The sequence below is a fragment of the Erinaceus europaeus genome, chromosome 7, assembly GCF_950295315.1.
Source record: "Erinaceus europaeus chromosome 7, mEriEur2.1, whole genome shotgun sequence".
Taxonomy (NCBI): Eukaryota; Metazoa; Chordata; class Mammalia; order Eulipotyphla; family Erinaceidae; genus Erinaceus; species Erinaceus europaeus.
The window spans coordinates 41,657,555-41,677,555 of record NC_080168.1 but is presented as its reverse complement, the minus strand read 5'-3'; the positions used below and the strand labels follow the sequence as shown (position 1 = coordinate 41,677,555).

The following is a 20,001-nucleotide window of genomic DNA, read 5'->3' as shown; positions in this document are numbered from 1 at the left end:
ACATGTATTAAACCAACCTTTAATCCCTGGGATAAACTACACTTGGTCATGATGAACAATCTTTTTAATATACTGCTGTATCCGGTTGAATAGAATTTTGTTCAATATTTTACCATCTATATTCATCAGAGATAATGATCTGTAGTTTTCTTTTTTGGTTCTGTCCCTGTCTGCTTTTGGTATCAAAGTGATGTTGGCTTCATAGAAGCTGGATGGGAGTATTCAATGTCTTCAATCTTCTGGAAGACTTTTGAAAGTTAGAGGTATTAACTCTTCCTTGAAGATTTTCTAGAATTAATTTGTAAAGCAGTCTGGTCCAGGACTTTTATTATTGGGGAGGTTTTTGATAACTGTTTCAATTTCTGTTTTTTCTTTATTTCCTTTTGTTACCCTTGTTGTTTTTATTGTTGTATTTATTATTGATGTTGTTGTTGTTGTTGGATATGACAGAGGAAAATGGAAAGAGGAAGGGAAGACAGAGAGTGGGAGAGAAAGACGGACACCTGCAGACCTGCTTCACCGCCTGAGAAGCGACTCCCCTGCAGGTGGGGAACTGGGGGCTTGAACTGGGATCCTTATTCCAGTCTTTGCGCTTAGTGCCACCTGCGCTTAATCTGCTGCTCTACAACCCAACAACTGTTTCAATTTCTTTGACTGTGATTGGACTGTTCATATTTTCTAGTTCCCCTTTGTTTAGTTTAGGAAGTTTATAGGTATCTAGGAACTTGTCCATTTCTTCCAGGTTCTCTAGGTTGGTGGCATATTGTTGTTCATAGAAGCCTTGAATGATATGTTATATTCCTGTGGTGTTTGTTGTTTAAATCTTATTTATTTGAGTCTTCTCCCTTTTTTGTTTTGTGAATCTGACTAAAGGTTTGTCAATTATATTTACTCATTCGAAGAACCAGCATTTAACTTCATTGATCTTTAGTATGCTTTTCTTATTTTCAATGTTATTTATTTCTGCCCCAACTTTAGTTATTTCAATCCTTCTGATTGCTTTAGGTTTCCTTTGTTCCTCTTCTTCTAAGTCTTTAAGGTGTGTAATCAGGTTTTTTTTTTAATTTTTTTTCTTGTTTCTTAGTGTGTGCTTGTTTTACTATGAACTTTCCTCTCAGTACTGCCTTAGCTGTGTCCCAAATATTTTGATAACTTGTGTCTTCATTTTAACTCAATTGTCAAAACATTAATATTTATTCCTTAATTTCCTCTTTGACCCAGTAAGTTGTTAATTAGTATACTATTGAGTTTCTATATTTTAGGACTTTTACTAATTTTTTGTTCATTGTTAAGTGTTGATTTAATTCCACTGTGGTCTGAGATGATACTTGGGGTGATTTCAATGCTCTTGAATTTTTGAACACTGTTCTTGTGGCCCAACATATGGTCTATCCCTGAGAATGACCCATGTGAACTTGAATAGAATATGTATTCCAGTATCATGATGTGAATGACTCTGAAATATCTAGTAGTTCTATTTTATTATCTCTTTATTTAGTTCCCTCCTTTCTTTATAAATTTCCACCTAGATGATCTGTCAAGTTGAGAGAGTGCAGTGATGATGTCCCCCACTATTACTGTGCTATTGTTAATATATTGCTGTAGCTCTTTCAGTAGATGTATTTAGATGGCCTCTCATTGGGTGCATAGATGCTAAAAATCATTAAGACCTCTTGATTGACTTGTCTTCTGAGCATTATATAATGTCCATCCTTATCTTTTTAAATTTTATTTAAGGTCTATCTCCTGCCTTTTTTGTGGTTCATTGGATTATATGATAGTTTTCCATCCTTTCATTTTGAGTCTGTTTGTCTTGTTGAGTTAGGTAGGTGGGATTCCTGCAGACAACATATGTTTGTGTTGTTTTTTTCTGATTCATCTTCCTACTCTGTACCCTTTAATATGTAAATTCAGGCCATTGAAACTATTGATATTATACACTGAAGATATTTTATGCCATTATTTCAGACTTTTAGAGTGTTCTGATATATGTTATGTTTATGGTGATGTAGTTCCTTATAAGAGAACTTTCAGTGCTTCTTACAGTGCAGGATAGTTGATTTCTTCAATTGTTGCTTGTCTGAGATTTTTTAATGCCTCCATCTAGTTTGAATGACAGTCTAGCAGGATACAGTAGTCTTGGATGAAAGCCTTTCTCATTGAGAACTTGATATGTATCTTGTCATTACCTTCTGGCCTTTAGTATTTGTGGAGAAATCTACTGCTAAAAGGGCTTTCCTTTGTAGGTGACTCTTTGTTTTTCTCTTCCAGTCTTCAGAATACTTTCCCTATCTTTATTCCCTTTAAATCTAAATATGATGTGTCTTTAACTCTGGGTTAATTCTGTTTGGGACCTTCTGGGTTTCTTGAACTTTTATGTCTTTTATCTTATATAGATTAGGGAAGTTCTCATTTGTTATGTCCTATAGAATACTTTCTTCCCCTCCCTTTCTCTCTTCCTCTTGTAAGCCAATAATGTATATATTACTTCTATTGAAGTTATCCCATATGTCTCCATTGTTGAAGGTATCTCTTAATATCATTTTGAGGGCTCTTACTTCTTTCTTAGTTTTCTCTAATTCATCCTTAATCTTGCTCATTCAATTCTCTGCCTCAGTTAATCTGCTCTCTCTCCCCTCTATTGTTTCATGAATGTCAACTATTTTTATACTGTTCTGATACTGTATTAATTGTTCAGCTAGTTGTGGTCTTAGCTCAGCTATTTCATCTTTCAGATCTCTACCTCAAGATAGTGTTTTCTTTCAGAGACTCCTTTGCTGTCTCCCCATTTCTGATTATACTACTTTAAACTTTTTCCTCACTCCTGTGCTAATGCCTCAGTGTTTGAATGTTGTCCTCATTATGTGCTTCTATCTTTGGGGGGCTTTTAGCTGGCCTTTTGTCTTGGTACATTTCTCAAATGTTTTTTTCCTGGTTTAACCATTGTATATGATGTGTTATGAGGCACCTCCCTCAGTTCTTTTCAATCCACTAATCACATTTGCCCAGGTTGATATGTGTCTAAATAAGGTACCTAAAGAGTTAACAGTTAACAGTGAAATTAACAGTTATTTCAATTGTATCTCAGACTTTGAGGTGAGGCACAGTGGCTGTTAATCCCTCTGATGTTCTTTATCTTCCCTGTAGGCTATAGGATCCTGAGATTTTTTTAAAACTGTAGTTAAGATGTTTTAGCTTAATCATTGAATCCTGACCAAGAGATATAACAGGGTGGGCAAGAGATAGCACAATGGTCGTGCAAAGAAACTCCCATGCTCCAAGGGTCCAAATCCTCAGCCCAATTTGCTATACTGCCAACATCAAAGCTAAGCCATACAACAGTCTTGGCCCTGTGAGTTTCTTTCTTTTTTTAAAAATTTTTTATTTATGAAAAGAAAACACTGACAAGACCATAAGATAAGAGGGGTACAACTCCACACAATTCCCACCACAAAAACTCTGTATCCAATCTCCTCCCCTGATATCTTACTTATTCTTTAGCCCTCTGGGAGTATGGACCCAAGGTTATTGTGGGATGCAGAAGGTGGAAGGTCTGGCTTCTGTAATTGCTTCCCTACTGAACATGGGTGTTGACAGGTCAATCCAAACTCCCAGCCTGTCTCTCTCTTAACCTAATGGGGAAGGCCTCTGGGGAAGCACAGCTCCAGGACACATTGATGGGATTGTCTGTTCAGGGAAGTATGGCCCTGTGAGTTTCTAAACAAATCCTGTTTGTACTCCAAAGGTTCTGAGGCAGTTATTCAACATGTCTCCCAATACATCAGAAGAATAATGTGGAAAGGCTCCCACAATACAGTCTCACCTCACCTCCAGACCACTGGGAGTGTAGATCTTCTCCTGAGTTTCCCAGTCAGTTCTCTGCACCCTAATCCCACTGCCCCCCCATCCAAACGTTGTAAATTAACTTAAAGAGAGTTATGGGGGTTGGGGCTGCTTGTGGTGCATATAGAAGAATTCACAGTGGGAGCTGGGAACTGGTTTAATCAATACACGGTTTATTAGGGTGAAACAGGTAAAGGGAAAAATCATCAATTATCATCAAGGGTTAAGCATATGCTAGGTCTATAAAATCTGAATATGGTTACCAAAGTCTAGTCCCATAAGATAAACAATTATCAGCTCTGGTAAAGGTTGCTCATGGCTGTAGAGGGAGATAAAAGTTTACTGGCTAGCAGAGTCACATGTGCTCAGTTCCCAGGAGAAGTAAACATGGCAGATGGATGCCTGGAGCACCTCCGCTGAGAGCCATCTGACCAGGAGAAGCCGCAGGCAAAGAGGCCCCAGAGTTATAGCTGCTGTCCTTTTAAAATCTATTCAACTTACCCACAATGCTTTGCACACCAGCACAGTCTGGATTCACCTACAGTCCACCATGAGCCTGCACAGATCACTGCATTCTGTCAGCCTTCTATTGCCAAGGCTGACATCAGCACTGTGTCAGGGCATATAGCGTCACCACGCCCAAGTCAGCACAGGGCCTCCCTGCTTCTGCTTTCAGCTTCCAAGGGACAGTAGTAATGGTGACTCACAGTTGCAATTGCTGATCCATGGGGGAGGTCTTCTTCTCCATTCATCAGTCATTTGTTGATAAATCTCAGACTGGAGTTGACACCTCAACTGGTAAACTGACAGGCTTTTACCAATTTCTCCTGAGTAGATATGGGATGTTAGCCCTAGGAATCTTTCTTTAAACTCCTCTATGTTCATAAGCCACAGTTTTGCACTCACCCATAACTTGGTGGGTTCCCAATGTAATCCTCATCTAGTCTTGTTACCATTCTCAGGTGATCCTCTTTGTTATTTCCAGGAGAGTAAAACTCAGCTGCTGCTACTCTCTATTTTTTCCTTTTTAAAAAATGGAGGCAAAGAAATTGAAGGTGAAAAGGGTATACAGAGGGACAGAGAAAGACACACCTGTAGCATTGCTTTAGAGTTCATGAAGCTTTCCTCCTGCAGGTGAAGACTAGGGTCTTGAACCTGGGTCTTTGCATATGGTAATATATGTGCTCTGCAGTGTATGCTTCCTCCTGGTCCCACATATTTATTTCAGTAAGAGTTGTGTTAAAACTATACACTGAGCTATTAAGTAGCATTTTCACTTTCAGGTACTCAGTTGCTCCTCGCTCAATTTATTCAAATATTTTATGGTGATATGGGAGACTGAACCTGGGATTTTGGAGCCACAGGCATGGGGGTCTCTTTGCATAACCATTATGCTGTCTACTCACACCTTATTCAAATCTTTTATATCTCCCAGTTTGAATGTACTATTTTCTTCGTATAAATCCCTATTAGTACATGAATAATAAAATATTAATATTTCATTTTTCAGTATTTTTCTTCTTTTTAATTAGTGATTTAATAATGACTAACAGGATTGCAGGATAAGAGGGTTACGATTATACAATTCCCACCACCAGAGTTCCATATCCCATTCCCTCCCTTGGAAGCTTCCCTATTCTTTATCTTTCTGAGAGTATGGACCAAAGATCTTTATGTGGAGAAGGTGGAAGATCTGGCTTCTGTAATTGCTTTTCCACTGAACATGGTCATTGGCAGGTCAATCCATACCCCCACCCTGTTATTGTATTTTAATTTTATTTATAAAAAGGAAACACTGACAAAAAAAAAAAAAACAGGATAAGAGGGATACAAATCCACACAATTCCCACCATCAGAACTCCCTATCCCCTCCCATCCCCTGGTAGCTTTCCTATTCTTTAACCCTCTGGGGGTATGGACCCAGGGTCATTATGGGGTGCAGAAGGTGGAAGGTCTAGCTTCTGTAATTGCTTCCCTGCTGAACTTGGGCATTGACAGGCCAATCCATGCTCCCAGCCTGTCTTTCTCTTTCTTTAGTGGGGTGGGTCTTTGGGGAATATATCCCACCATGTTTTTATCTGAAGAGGTGGGGTTCCAGCACACATTTGTGAGGTCTGCCCATAGCAATGATCAGGTTTGGTTTATGTTGGTGTAGGGAGTTGAACCTGGAACTTTGAAGCCTCAGGCAGGAAAGTCCATTTGTATTACCATTATGCTATGTCGAGCTGGCTTCGCAGGCGGAGACAGACATCCTGGGACACATGGCTGAGCTGTACACAGAATCTCTTTATTCATGCAGAACACAGCACAATCTAAACCAAGCTATGCTAAAACTAAACTAAACTGAAAACTCACAAACCTGTCCTTATATAAACTTGCCAAGTAGGGTGTAAACAGGATGTGATGTAGAGAGGGTGGAGCGAAAAGAGAGTGGTGGAAAATCAGGGTGTGACAAGGAGAGGGCGTGGAGCAGGTGAGAATTCTACCACAGAACCACCAATGCCCTGGAGGGAGGGTGGTGCTTAGTTAGTGATTTATGTAAATAGACTGCAGCTTTGAGTGGGATCAAACCAATGCCATACAGGCATGCCAGTGCTTAGTTAAGCAGGATTAGAGACAGAAGCCGGGGGAGCTGGCATACTACCCAACAATGCTATCTCCCCCCACCCAATATTTTATGATTTTACAAGTTTTTTCTATATATTTTATGTTATCTTAAAATTTAATTTAATTAATTATTATTATCTTTATTTATAAAAAGGAAATACTGACAAAACCATAGGATAAGAGAGGTATAATTCCATATAATTCCCACCATTAGAACTGTGTATCCCATCCCCTCCCCTGTTAGCTTTCCTATTCTTTATCCCTTTGGGAGTATGGACCCAGGGTCATCGTAGGGTGCAGAATATGGAAGGTCTGGCTTCTGTAATTGCTTCCCTGATGAACATGGGCATTAGTAGGTCGATCCATAACCCCAACCTGCTTCTCTCTTTCCGTAGTGTGGTGGGGCTCTGGGGAAGTGGGGCTCCAGGACACATTGTTGGGTTTGTCTGTCTGGGGAAGTCTGGTTGGCATTATGGTAGCATCTGGAACCTGGTGGCTGAAAAGAGAGTTAACATATAAAGCCAAACAAGTTGTTGACTAATCTTAAACTTAAAGGCTGGAATAGTGCAGATGAAGAGTTGGGGGGAATTTTACAAATTTATAGGTATATATAGATATTATGTTGGGTTACTAGAGTCTATGTATACATGTTTCTTATATCCACATCATTATATATATAATATTATATTATATACCAATACAGACACATATGGTAATTTTCATTAGTTATATTGTGGCCACTTTCCATTAATTGTTTCTTAAATTTATGTGTGTGTGTGTGTGTGTTTCTTAGGTAGAGTATCAAGTCATCTGTACATAATGGCTTTTTTTCTCCTTTTCCAGTCCTACTACTGCCTTTTACTTCTGTCCCATGTAAGCATCCCCAATAGAACTCTCAATAAAAAAATATTTATATTGCATCTAGCATAATTTGTAATAGCAGACAATTGGAGAGCATCTAAAAAACTAGTTAGAGGGTCAGGCGATAGCTCAGCAGGTTAAGCACAGGTGGTGCAAAGGCAAGGACTGGCCTAAGGATAATGGTTCGAGCTCCCAGCTCTCCACCTGCAGGGGAATTGCTTCACAGGTGGTGAAGTAGGTCTGCAGGTGTCTATCTCTCTTTTCCCTTCTCTGTCTTCCCCTTCTCTCTCCATTTCTCTCTGTCCTATCCAACAACTATGGCATCAATAACAACAACAATAGTAACTATGACAATAAAAAAAAGAACTGGTCAAACACAATATATGGAAAATTTGCAAGTGATGAGGGAATAATTGTTTATATGATTCTATAGCCTTGAGTGGAGTGTCTCTCAAGGTTTTTCATCATTCTTTTCAATGCAACGCTGTTGTCAACAGAATATCAAGGTGTTTGAGTTCATTGCTGACCTGAATTCAGAATTCAAGGGAAAAAATACAGATTTTAAGAGCAAGCAATGCTGAAAAGGAGAGCATCTTTCCTATATGCTATGTAAGGAATAATTTATCCAGATTTCTCAGTGAAAATAAAAGTAAATCTATTTTTAGGACTTCACCTTGTACAAAAATAAATAAATAAAAATGATAGGCCTTTCTATAGTTTCTCCAAAATTCATTTACTTATCATGTTTACATGCCTATGATGTAGGCAGCAAGAGTTCTCAGGCCATTTTCCCCCTTTTCTTTTTATTAGAGACTAGAGGTCTCTTGTATTGTCCACATTGTATTCTGAAAATATATTCTTACTGTAGTGAAGGGAAGTAATTCCCAAGAAGGAGTTTTCATAGTTTCCTTGCCATGGAAACATCTTTTCAAAGACATAAATTTGGACACTAGTGTCATGATGACCAGATACATCTCCCAAACTCTCCCATTTTTAAATAGTTAGAGATAATAGAATCGGTTGTTAAAAAAAAAGTGAATCATCCAGGAAGTTGTAGCAGTTCTGATGAAGGTTACAAGATGAATTCCCATGTCATATTTTTTTTCTTTCCTCCCTTGGATCAACCCACCACTAGAATAACTCACACCACCTGTCCCCCCACACAGCAGATGTTACAGCTGCATTGGGCAATTTCATGAGTGATTCCCAGGCTTTCTGCTTATTCTCCTGCCTCTTTCAATCAGACTGCATTATATTGATGATACTGCATCTTTGTCTAAAATACTGCTTTCTTTTCTATAGAGCAAAACCTCACATGTTGCAAAACTCAACTCAAATTTTATCTCCTCCTCAAACCTGTTAAGACAACTTCCTTAACAACGACAAATCACATTCTCCTCATTCACATAGTCAAAGAGAATTTCTCACTATACTGGACTGCTGTGTACTTCATACTTCACCTTAGTGAAGTTTGAACTCTTAGAGCAGACAGAGTGATGCATGCATCTTATTAACCAAAGTATACAGCAGAAAGACAATCACACTTCTGCTATAAATGGTTAGATTATAAATATTGCCTGCTTTCTGGTCCATATGATATCTGTTTTTTTAACTGCTGACTCACTGTTAGAACGGGAAAGTGACCAGTGTGTGAACAAATAAGTATGGCAGATGATATTTTCTGATACACTGGGCAATCAAACCAACCTACCCTGGAAGCAACCCAGGTGTCCAACAACAGATGAGTGGTTGAATAAGTTATGGTCTATATACAAAATGGAATATACTCAGCTATTACAAATGGTGAATTCACCTTTTTCACCTCATCTTGGATGGAGATTGAAGGAATCATGTTAAGTGAGATAAGTCAAGCAAAGACAGAATAATATTTTATGCTCCCATTCATGAACAGAAGTTGAAAACTAAGAACAAAAGGGGAAAAAACAAGCAGAACTTGAACTACATCTGGTGGATTGCACCAAAGTAAAGGTCTCTGGGTGAACATGGGTGTTTACTGGCCAATCCATACTCCCAGCCTACCTCTCTCTTTCTCTAGTAGGGTGGGGATCTTGGGAAGCGGAGCTCCAGTACATATTGGTGGGGTCATCTGTCCAGGGAAGTCTCGTTGACATCATGGTAGCATCTGGAACCTGGTGACTAAAAGAGAGTTCACATACAAAGCCAAACAAATTGTTGAACAATCATGGACCTAAAGGCTAGAATAGTGCAGATGAAATGTTGGGGTGCCCTCCACTTTATAGATAGCTAGTAGACAATAGTTATATTACAAAGGGCCTGTAGCTATACTAGTTTTTTTCTCTCTCTCTGAGCCTGAAATCTAATATGCAGGTGGATCCAAGTTATTGTCTGTGGACGTTATGTCATGGCTGGACAAGGGATAGAAGCTGGATCAGGGAAGAGAGTAGCTCCCTAGTATGGGATAGGGGTATAAATATTGTTGACTGTAAACCCCATCGATTTGATTTGATCTGGGTCCCATATTCAGCTTAGAAGCCTATGTGACCTCTGCATCTCTGTAGATCTGAGCTCACATTCTGTGGTCACAAGTAGAAACATTCCAAGCTGCCTCAATATGGACCCATTTCCTCAGATGTAGCATAGAGTATGTTGTCCATCCTCCCTTCAGAGGATGGAACATTATCTACCTTTGTTGATCCAAGTTGAGGGCAAGGTCCTGTGGGGAGGGGGGCACAAAGGGGTCTGTTTTGTTGTTCCAGTAACAATGGAGAGAGGGATTTGTTTGAAGTCTAGGCACACCATGTCTGTTTGGGAATCTTAGGACTCTCTGAATAGGACCCCAGCTGATGGGATGACCTGATAGTAACTAAACAGTCATCATTAAAGTATACCAGTCTCTTGCCTTTATTCAGCTTTTGCAGTCCTTGCTTTGCTAAGGTTAGCTTTGGAGTGAGTGAGAGAATTGTAATAGGAAGTAGGTGAGGAGGGTATCTAAGTCTAATTAGATACTATTTCCTTAGGCTTTATACTGACTCATTGCAGACTATTGTGTACTTTTGCTTTCAGGTATATATTTTGCCCTAGTTTATGGGTATGTGTGAACATGCTCTGTCTCACAGGACCTGGTCTATATCTAGGTTTTGGGACCTAGGAAGTGAACCTTCTGGAATGGAATCAGAGAATACTATGACAGGAAAGGTCTCACCTGAGTGATGAAGCTGAAGGTTTGTCATTCCACACCTGAATTCTCTGGACACAGTCTGAGCTGAAGCATGCTGAGGTGGTACTTGTTGTGTTGGTTAGGTTGGGATCAGTGGATGCAATATTATTTGGTATGAATTGAAAGAAGCATGCAGGAAAGTGCGCCCAACCCTAAGGTTCCAGGAATGGGGGAGATATAGGCACCATAGTGAAAATGTGAGGTTCCTGATGTCTTAGGGTTCAAGAAGACAATAGATAGTTATTATTATAATCACATTATTTGGTAATTAGGTTAACTTTTAAAAGTCCCTTTGTAAGGGATCCCACCTCCACCACCCCCCGCAGCCCCGGGAAGCCAAATATCCACCTTTGCCCTCACCCCAGGGTTTTTACTTTGATGCTCTACTCCAGATGTAGTCAAATTCTGCTTTTAGTTTCCCTTTCTATTCTTCTTTTACAACTACTGTTGATGAGTGGCATCATTGTATACTCATCTTTATCTTTCTGACTTAGCTCACTTAACATAATTCCTTCTAGTTCTGTCCAAGATGGGTCATAGAAGGTGGGCTCATTGTTCTTAATAGCTGCGTAGAATTTATTGTGTATATATGCCACAGCTTTCTCAGCCACTCATCTGTTTCTGGGCACCTGGGTTGCTTCCAGGTTTTAGCTATTATGAATTGTGCTGCTATGAACATAGGTGTACACATATCTTTTTGGTTGGGTGTTATGGAGTCCTTGGGGTATATCTGCTGATAGTCTTATGGGTTTTCCCCTGTATGTGACTTTTTGTTTTTCTCGTGCAGCCTTTAGGATCATTTCTTTATCCTTACTTCTTTTCTTTGTAACTATGATGTGTTTTGGTGTCTTCAGGTCTGGGTTGATTCTGTTTGGGACATTCTGGGCCTCTTGAATCATAATGCCCTTTCTATTGTTTAGGGCTGGGGGGTTTTCTTTTACTATTTCCTCTAGGATGTTTACTTCCCCCTATTCTCTTTCTTCCTCTGGTACCTGCCAGGCCAATTATGCGAATGTTTTTTTTTTAGATCTTCTCATATGTCTCTGTTGTTGTTTCCAGTGTCTCTCAACTTCTTTTTTTTTTTAGCTCTTTTACCTCCTTTGTTTTCTCTAACACATTCTCTGTCTGGCTAATTCTGTTTTCTGCTTCTGTTAATCTGCTTTCCCTTCACTCAGTTTCCTTCTTCAGTTCAGCTATTTTTTTTTTTACCTTGATCAGTTACAGTACTAGCTTGTTTTTCTAGCTGGCTTCTTACCTCAGCTATTTTGGCTTTTAGTTCTCTAATTACCTTGAGTCAGTTAGTATTTTCCTTGAAGGTGTCATCTGTTGTTTCCCTATTTCTGATAGCCTTTTACCCAGTAGCTTTCCTCATTTCTGTGAATAATAGGTCAATTATTGTTTGGATACTTTCCTTATTTATAATTGCTTCTGAGTTATTTGGTGTCTCTCCTGGGCTTCTGTCCTGATTCATTGCAGTAGCAGTTTTATTTACTCTTGATTTAGCCATCTTTAAAAATGTGACATGTATTTTTCTATCCTGTTGTATTTCAGTTGTTGTGTGTTGTGAGTACAAGCCACACTGAAGTCTTTTCACAAAAGAAGCCACAAACCTCAGCAAGCAAAATAATTGCAAATGAAGCAAAGATTGATGCAGGTCAACCAAAACCAATTAGCCAAGCACCACTTCCACTCCCAAAATAAAAACAAACAAAAGAATGAGAACAAAAAGAAAATAAATAAGAAAAAGCAAAAATTGACAATTACACATATCAACGGTTAGCTATAAATTCTAGAGATAGTGGGAAGAGAAAGGAAAGGAGAAAAGACAGACAGACACACACACACACACACACACACACACACACACAGAGAGAGAGAGAGAGAGAAAGAAAGAGAGAGAAAGAGTCCACTCTGAGTCCACAAGATAATTCACAAACTAGTGCTAGTAAATACAGAAAAACAAAACAAAACCAACAAAAAACAGTGAAAGGAAAGAGATTTTTTTTTTTTTTGGATTATCTAGGAGGAAAACGAAAAGTAGAGAAAAGAGAGATTGAAAAGCAAGTTCCTCCCACAATGTATAGTCACCTTTTAAGTCACCTTTTAGTAGAAAAAGCAACAAAAGTTAATTTTGGTCAACCTGGAGAGGAGGGAAAACAGAAAAGTACAAATAATAATAAAATAAATTAAAATAAAATATAAAAATCCCTAACAGTCAGTCTGTAATTTAGAGAGCTCCAGATTGGCAGCACACAGCCCAGTAACCTTCCTCAACCAAGGAAAAATAAACAATTACAAAAAGCAACTATCAAACAAACTCAAGAGGTAGGTGAAGAAAGACAGATAATCTAACCTAGGCAAGGCCTAGGCCCTGATAGGTCCAGCCCCCTTCAAAAAGAGAGAGAGAGAAAAAAGGGTTTTGCTTGGGGAGATATCCCCCTTCCTTTTGATGACACCCCTGCTGAGCCAGGATTCTTGATGAGGATATTAGGTCCACAGGAAACCTTCCAGAAGTGGCTGGTGTGGGGTTCTTCTTGGGGCAGGGGGAGTGCAGAAAGAAATATCTAAGCCAAAACCCCAACTGAACCCCTGTTCCCTTTTTCCTTTTCAGATTATGTTTGCAAGCCCAAGAGTGGAATATAGAACTCATTTTTTTGTTACTGCCCTGACCACGCCCTGCTCTCCTCTCCACCACTGGCCCCCAAATCCTACCCTCACCTGAGATTCCCAGGTTGAAAGCAGCTTCCTTGCAGAGCTCACACTGGTGTTGTTTCCAAGCCACCATCTTGACACTGTCCCAACAAGTGTTTTTATATGAGAGAGAGAGATAAAGAGAGAGAGAGAGAGAGAGAGGAGGGGGAGAGGAGGGGAGGAGAGAAGAGGAGAGGAGAAGAGAGGAGAGGAGAGGAGAGGAGAGGAGAGGAGAAGAGAAGAGAAGAGAAGAGAAGAGAAGAGAAGAGAAGAGAAGAGAAGAGAAGAGAAGAGAAGAGAAGAGAAGAGAAGAGAAGTAGAGTTTGTATGTCCAGGAGTGAGTGCTTGAAATGATGTGGCCATAAGCCAAAGAATGCTGACAGGCACCAGTATCTGGAAGAAGCAAAGATGTATTTTTCCCTAGAGTTTTCAGAGGGGGTGTGACCCTGTCAACATCTTGACTTTACAATTACAGTTCCCAGCACTGTGAGAGAATAAATCTCTGTTGAAAGCTACCCAGCTTGTGATACGTTGTTCTGGAAGCATTGAAATCTAACACAGAAACATCCCATTTCTGCTTCTTACTTCCTGCAACCATTTGTGTAAGCTACAGGAACAAGAGCACAAATGTTGGTCTCTAATTTGAAGTGTATATTGCCTTATGTAAAACAGAACCTATTCATTCAGAAGTTGTCTCTCATCCAATTCTGAGTCTTCATTAAGTCAACTACATTTCAGTTACATCAACTGGATCCACATGATAGAAGTACACTATAAAATCAGCTAATTTTATAAGGATGATTTCATTGTTGTATTATTATCATCAATATATATTTTTCCTATGAAATGAGGTTCTTGGTCAGACATAATTCTATATAGAACACCATGATATTCAAAAATACAACATTCTGTTATTTCATGAATGGTGATAAATAGTGGAATGGAATACATGTCCTTATCTAGACTATATATCTATTCCAGTTAAAATGAATCTCTTCTCAGGATGAGTGAGATATTATTAACCCTGTCTTTCAGACATAGTAACTTTTTTTTGGGAGCTGAAATGAGATACAGATTTTTTTTTTGTAAAACATAAAAACCATCAGACTTTTTATGAACACATAAATATCTCCTCTCTCCACAAACATTTCTAAAGTTACAAAGGCCAAATAAGAAGCATCTTTTCTTCCCTGCTCCAGTTCTAAACCACTTAAGAGGTAAAATTATGGGCCAGAGAGGTAGTGCAATGTCTACATACAAAAAAAATTACTTGAAGACAGGAACTACACCTTGTTTATATCTTTGTGTTCTCTGAAGAAGAACTGCTGTGGGTGGTCGTACTGGTGGCAGGGGGTCCTGCTCTCCAAGTTCTAACACATTGCCTTCACATTTTTGCACTTGCTCAATAATTTCTAATAAATGAATGAATGAGAATGATTTGCTATTGACTTTCCTCACAGTGTAATGAACTCAGAACGTCAGAACTTCAGAGGAAGAAATACATAACAGAGGTCACACTAAATGGGATGTAAATCCTTCATCATATGAATTGTGAGATCTTGGATTTTTTCCTTAGAAAGGAAGTTAATGTATTCAGCAATGAGAACCTGCCATGCATGCATGAACCCCTGTATTTAAATCCAGGAGCGCAGCAGAGTAACAAAAGCAAAATGAATTTACTTCCATCAGTGATGTGGCAGTGATTTGTGCTCTCTTTCTGTCTCTTTCTATCAGTCTTTCATATAAGAAATAATGAATGTGTCCCAGGAGATCTCTCAGTGTGAGAGCACAGGACTTAGAAGCATGAGTCCCTGAGTTTGATCCTGGACACTGCATATGCCAGAGCAATGACCTGATAATCTGTCTATCTATATAGTAAATAGACAAATGAATAACTAGCCAAATATTCTAAAAATTCTTTCTTACTACTTTATGGGGGAAGGGTAATGGTTTACAGTACAGTTGTTGATACATAGGTACAAACTCTCTTCTCCCCATGAAAGGTCTCTAGATGTTTGCAAGATACTTATTCTTCCAACCTCAGTCCTTTCCCCCAATATACACCAGGAGCCCAGTTCCCCTCTATCTCACCCCTTCCTCCCATTCCCCAGAGTCCTTTGCTTTGGTGTAATGCACCACACCCAGTCCAAGTTTCACCTTACCCTTTCTGTCCTTCCTTTCTTAGGTTATAGCTTTGAGTGAGATAAAATAAAATAGTGGGCTCAGGCACAGAATGTATGCCTGAGATCCTGAGTTTTGATTTTTGGCAGCCATATAGATAAATAACTAAATAAATAAACAATGCAAATATGAGGATAGCACCTCTACACACACACACACACACACACACACACACACACACACACACACACACACACACACACACACACACATCTCCTTGCCATACTTCCCTTGATGGAGGCCATACTTCCTGCCATCTGCCCACCAAAACAGCTGTGTCTGATCAGGATAGGCTCCCAGTGACTGTTGGGTGGACCTGTGCCTATTTTCTCTGTTGTGCTGATTTCCACCTCACTGCCACCACCTTCCTCTTACCCCCTAAGACCCTGCCAGCTTTCCTTTAGACTGAGCTTATCTTTCCACTTAGTTCCTGCTATAAATACCAAACTGCTAACTGAAGCAATATCCAAAGCCATGTATGTGAAACTTTTTGATTTTGTGAAGAGGGAGTTAGGACAGTAATAACCTTGGGAGCTCTCATAGCTGAAATAATAGATTCTGAAAAGTTGATTCTTTCTTTCCTTCTTTCTTTCCTCTTTCTTTCTTTCTTTCTTTCTTTCTTTCTTTCTTTCTTTCTTTCTTTCTTCCCTTCCCAGAGTTATTACTGAGGCTTGGTGTTGACATGACAAATCCATTGCTCTTGACACCCAATTTTTCCTTTTTCCTGTTTTTTTCCCCATTTTATTTGATAGAACAGAGAGAAATTAAGAGGGAAAGGGGAGATAGAGAGGTAGATAGATACCTGCAGACTTGCTTCACCACTCACAAAGTGTCCCTCCAGCAGGGTGGAGAGAAGGGGATAGAACCAAGTCTCTTGCACATAGTAATGTGTGTATCCTACTGGGAGTGCCATTGCCCTGTCCCAGTTGGCCTGTTTTTGAGCTGGCTAATTGCCAGGAATCTTGGCTCACTAATTCAGCACAACTTCACCTATAAATAGGACAGAGATGATAGACCAGAGTTTTCCAGGTGGAGCCAAACTCTATACTTACACAACCAACAGATAAATGAGGGAGTCTTGACAGGGTGTGTGTGGTGTCACTCCACACGCAGCTGGCCTGAACTGTTAGTGCTCTATCTCTTTGTTCTCTTATTTACCACAGGGTCTAGATTTGGGACACACTCCATAAAGACAAGTCACAGATTACCTAGGATGAAAGATGATTCTACTCAGCATTGCAAAAAGGCAGGCTAGGGCTGCATTGAATATCTGAGCCACTGCTCACAGGGCAGTTTAATTTTCACACTTTCTCATTCCACTTTGGGGGATGAGTCACCTTGCAAAGTGAGGCACTAGGCTGATATTTCCTTCTGTGAACACCAGAGAAAGCTGTAGTAACAAGTTCTTATTCTAGAGCTAGACATGCCAGCCCTGACACTTATCTTCTCTTAAGTTTCAGCTTTCTGATATGTAAAATGGAATAGCTTGTAAGAGCAATGAATTCAGAGATTTACTGTCATGGCTGACTGTAGTAGTGCTGGTAAAGAATTTGACATAATGTCCATGTTCAGCGGAGAAGCAATTACAGAAGCCAGACCTTCAACCTTCTGCATCCCACAATGACCTTGGGTCCATACTCCTAGAGGGTTAAAGAATAAGAAAGCTATCAGGGGAGGGGATGGGATACAGAGTTCTGGTGGTGGGAATTGTGTGGAATTATACCCCTCTTATCCTATGGGGTTTTTTTAGTCAATGTTTCTTTTTTATAAATAAAAAATAAAAAAAGAAATACAGAAAAAAAAGAATTTGACATAAAGTAAGTTCCCAATCAAAGTAGATAATGATTAAATACTACAAAATAGGAAAAGGACACCTAATTACATTTTCTTTCCTAAACACTATCAAATTAGAATCCAAATTAAACTGATGTTCTCTGCTATTCTTTTCAACCAGCAGTTTCTTAGTCTAAACAGCAATTTTCTTTTATAAAATTCTGCTGTGCAGATGTCCCCTCTGGCTAGTGCCAGTTCCCCCGAGAGTTGGGATATTCTCAGAGAGCCTGTTCCGCCATGTTGTCCCCTCAGGCTAGTGCCAGTTCCTGTGAGAGTTAATACGATATTCTTTTTTTTTTTTTAATTTTTTATTTAAGAAAGGATTAATGAACAAAAACATAAGGTAGGAGGGGTACAACTCCACACAATACGATATTCTTGAAGTGCCCTTCCCAGCCAATCCTGTCCTGGCTGGTCACTCCCGGTTTTTGCCCTATAAATTCCTTCTTCTTCTGCCCCCTCTCTCTTACCCTCTTTCTTGCCTGGTTTTCACCTCAGTGGTTAGATGCAGAAAAGGGTGCTGTGTGAGGCGGCCATTTTGGTTAGCTCCACATGGCCTGAACCACTGTGCTCTCACCCAATTCTGAGGTGTCCGCATGAATAAAGAATTGTGTTCACTCTCTGCTCTGGATCTTCTCTCTCTCTCTCTCTCTCTCTCTCTCTCTCTCTTCCACGTTGCAGCATGACAAAATTCCCTTTCAGCTCATGTTTAGGTACATATTATGGGTTTATCCAGGCAATGGAGTCTCTTTTAGTCCTCAGTAGGGTTATGTATCTGAGGTAGATAATGATATGTTTACCTATTTATTAATTTACCAAAGCACTGCTCTTTTCTTGCTTATGGTGCTTCTAGGAATTGAACCTGGACCTCAGAGCCTCAGGCATGAAAGTCTTTTGCAGAACCCATATGCCATCTCCCAATTCTGTTTGTTATTATTTTTTAAATTTATTTATTGAGGAATTACAGGTTTATAGTCAACATCAAAATAAAATACAATATTTTGTACATGTGTAACATTTCTCAGTTTTCCACATAACAATTCAAACCCCACTAGGTCTTCCTCTGTCTTCCAGGACCTGAACCCTCCCCCAACCCCAGAGTCTTTCACTTTTGGGCAATATACCAACTCCAGTCCAAGTTCTGACTTTTTTTTTTTTCCTAGACAGGACTTAGCCCTAGTTTATCAGGTGGTGCTAGAGAATGAACCTGGGACCTCTGAGTCTCAGCTATGAATTTCCCTGACCAAACTCAGAAGGCTTGATTTTGAAGTTCCCTTGGTGTCTAAAGCCAATTTATGCTCCAACTATCAAATGGGGATCAGAATACAGACTTTACTAATAACACCCCAAAAAGCAGAAATTGAAGATATCTGTAAAAGGCACTAAGGGACACAAAATGAGAATGTCTATTTTCTAAATGCAAAACTAAAGAACTTGTGTAACCCAAAACAAACAAAAAAGGGGTGGGGTGGGGGAGGGGGAGGGCCTGCAGGTAGGCCAAAAACTCTACCTCTAGACAGTCACAGTCATGAAATGTTAGAAATCTTGCTACACTTCTGTAATCTCTGCATGAAGACAGGAAACCAGGGTCAAAGGCAGGACATATTTGGTGCAAGCACAGAACATATCACAGGAACTCCACTTAGTAAAAAGACAAGAAGACTGAGGTTTTCCTCTGCCAGTTTGCCACTCTTCTCCACCAAAGAATATATAGCTCAGGATAAGCAAAGGCAGGAAACAAGTCTTCCATCAAGACTTGCCATTCCTCTGGAATCCAGTTCGAGGAGTAAGCAGAGGTGAATTACTTCTAGAAGTAATTCCCATTATAAAGCTTGCTTCAGGCCATCACATCTGTATGTTTTAGGACTGTATAAGTACTGCGTGCTAACCGATTGTGCCACTGGAGCTCCTATAGGGCTATATTTTCAACAGATATACCATACCCCTATTATAGTTTATACAGCTTTTAGTATGGCAGCCAATAGGGTCAGTCTACCTCAGGGGAATGCCATCAGTTTCTTGAAGAAACCTTTCCAAGGAAAGGAAGGGAATGATGACTTAGAAACACACAGTGGTATTTTTGACTGACACACACACACACACACACACACACACACACACACACACACACACACCTCCTTTAGGCTTAGCAGATGGGAGCCCTGTTATCTTAAAAATGTGGGAGCTAGTCCTCACTGCAAGCTATGCCCCTTTCAGTCTGGCAATTAAAATTTATTCCTAATTCTTCCCTGTCACAGTCTGGTTATATGTCTCTTGCTAGTAGTTTGTAACTGTGCATGTTAGACTATCCATTTATTTTCATAGTGCATTTAGACTTACACAAACGTCTTTCATAGAGATAGAATAGTCTAGAGATAAAAATAGTTCTCTCTTCTGCTACAAGCAACAGGAATCAGCAGCTCTGCTACATAAATACTACTTTACTTCCTACATCAAGAAACCAGGAAAATGTTTGTGATGGACCTGCTCACCAATGCTGAATATCAAGCTTTCTATCTGTTTGCTGTTCTACTAGATGAGTAATCATACCATTGTTGTTGGCCCAGGGAAGCTATTGCTCTAACACAAATGAAATTCATCTGACTTGAAAATTTATTCTGAGGGCAGAGGAAACAGCTTAATGGTTATGCAAATAGACTTTCCTGCCTGAGGCTCTGAGGTCCCATGTTCAATCCCCCAACCATCATAAGCCAGAGCTGAGCAGTGCCCTGCTAAGGAAAAAAAAAACTTTCTGGGAGTCGGGCGGTAACACAGCGGGTTAAGCA

General features: G+C 39.7%; 1 long non-coding RNA gene across 1 annotated transcript; it reads right to left on the bottom strand.

The window, feature by feature from the left end:
• Positions 1–6,176: 6,176 nt before the first annotated feature.
• On the bottom strand, positions 6,177–13,267 carry LOC132539410 (uncharacterized). Its single transcript, XR_009550684.1, has 4 exons — positions 13,229–13,267; positions 10,496–10,723; positions 9,352–9,468; positions 6,177–6,946 (listed from the first exon to the last, which is right to left on the bottom strand). It is a non-coding gene; the product is annotated as an uncharacterized LOC132539410 (long non-coding RNA).
• Positions 13,268–20,001: the final 6,734 nt, after the last annotated feature.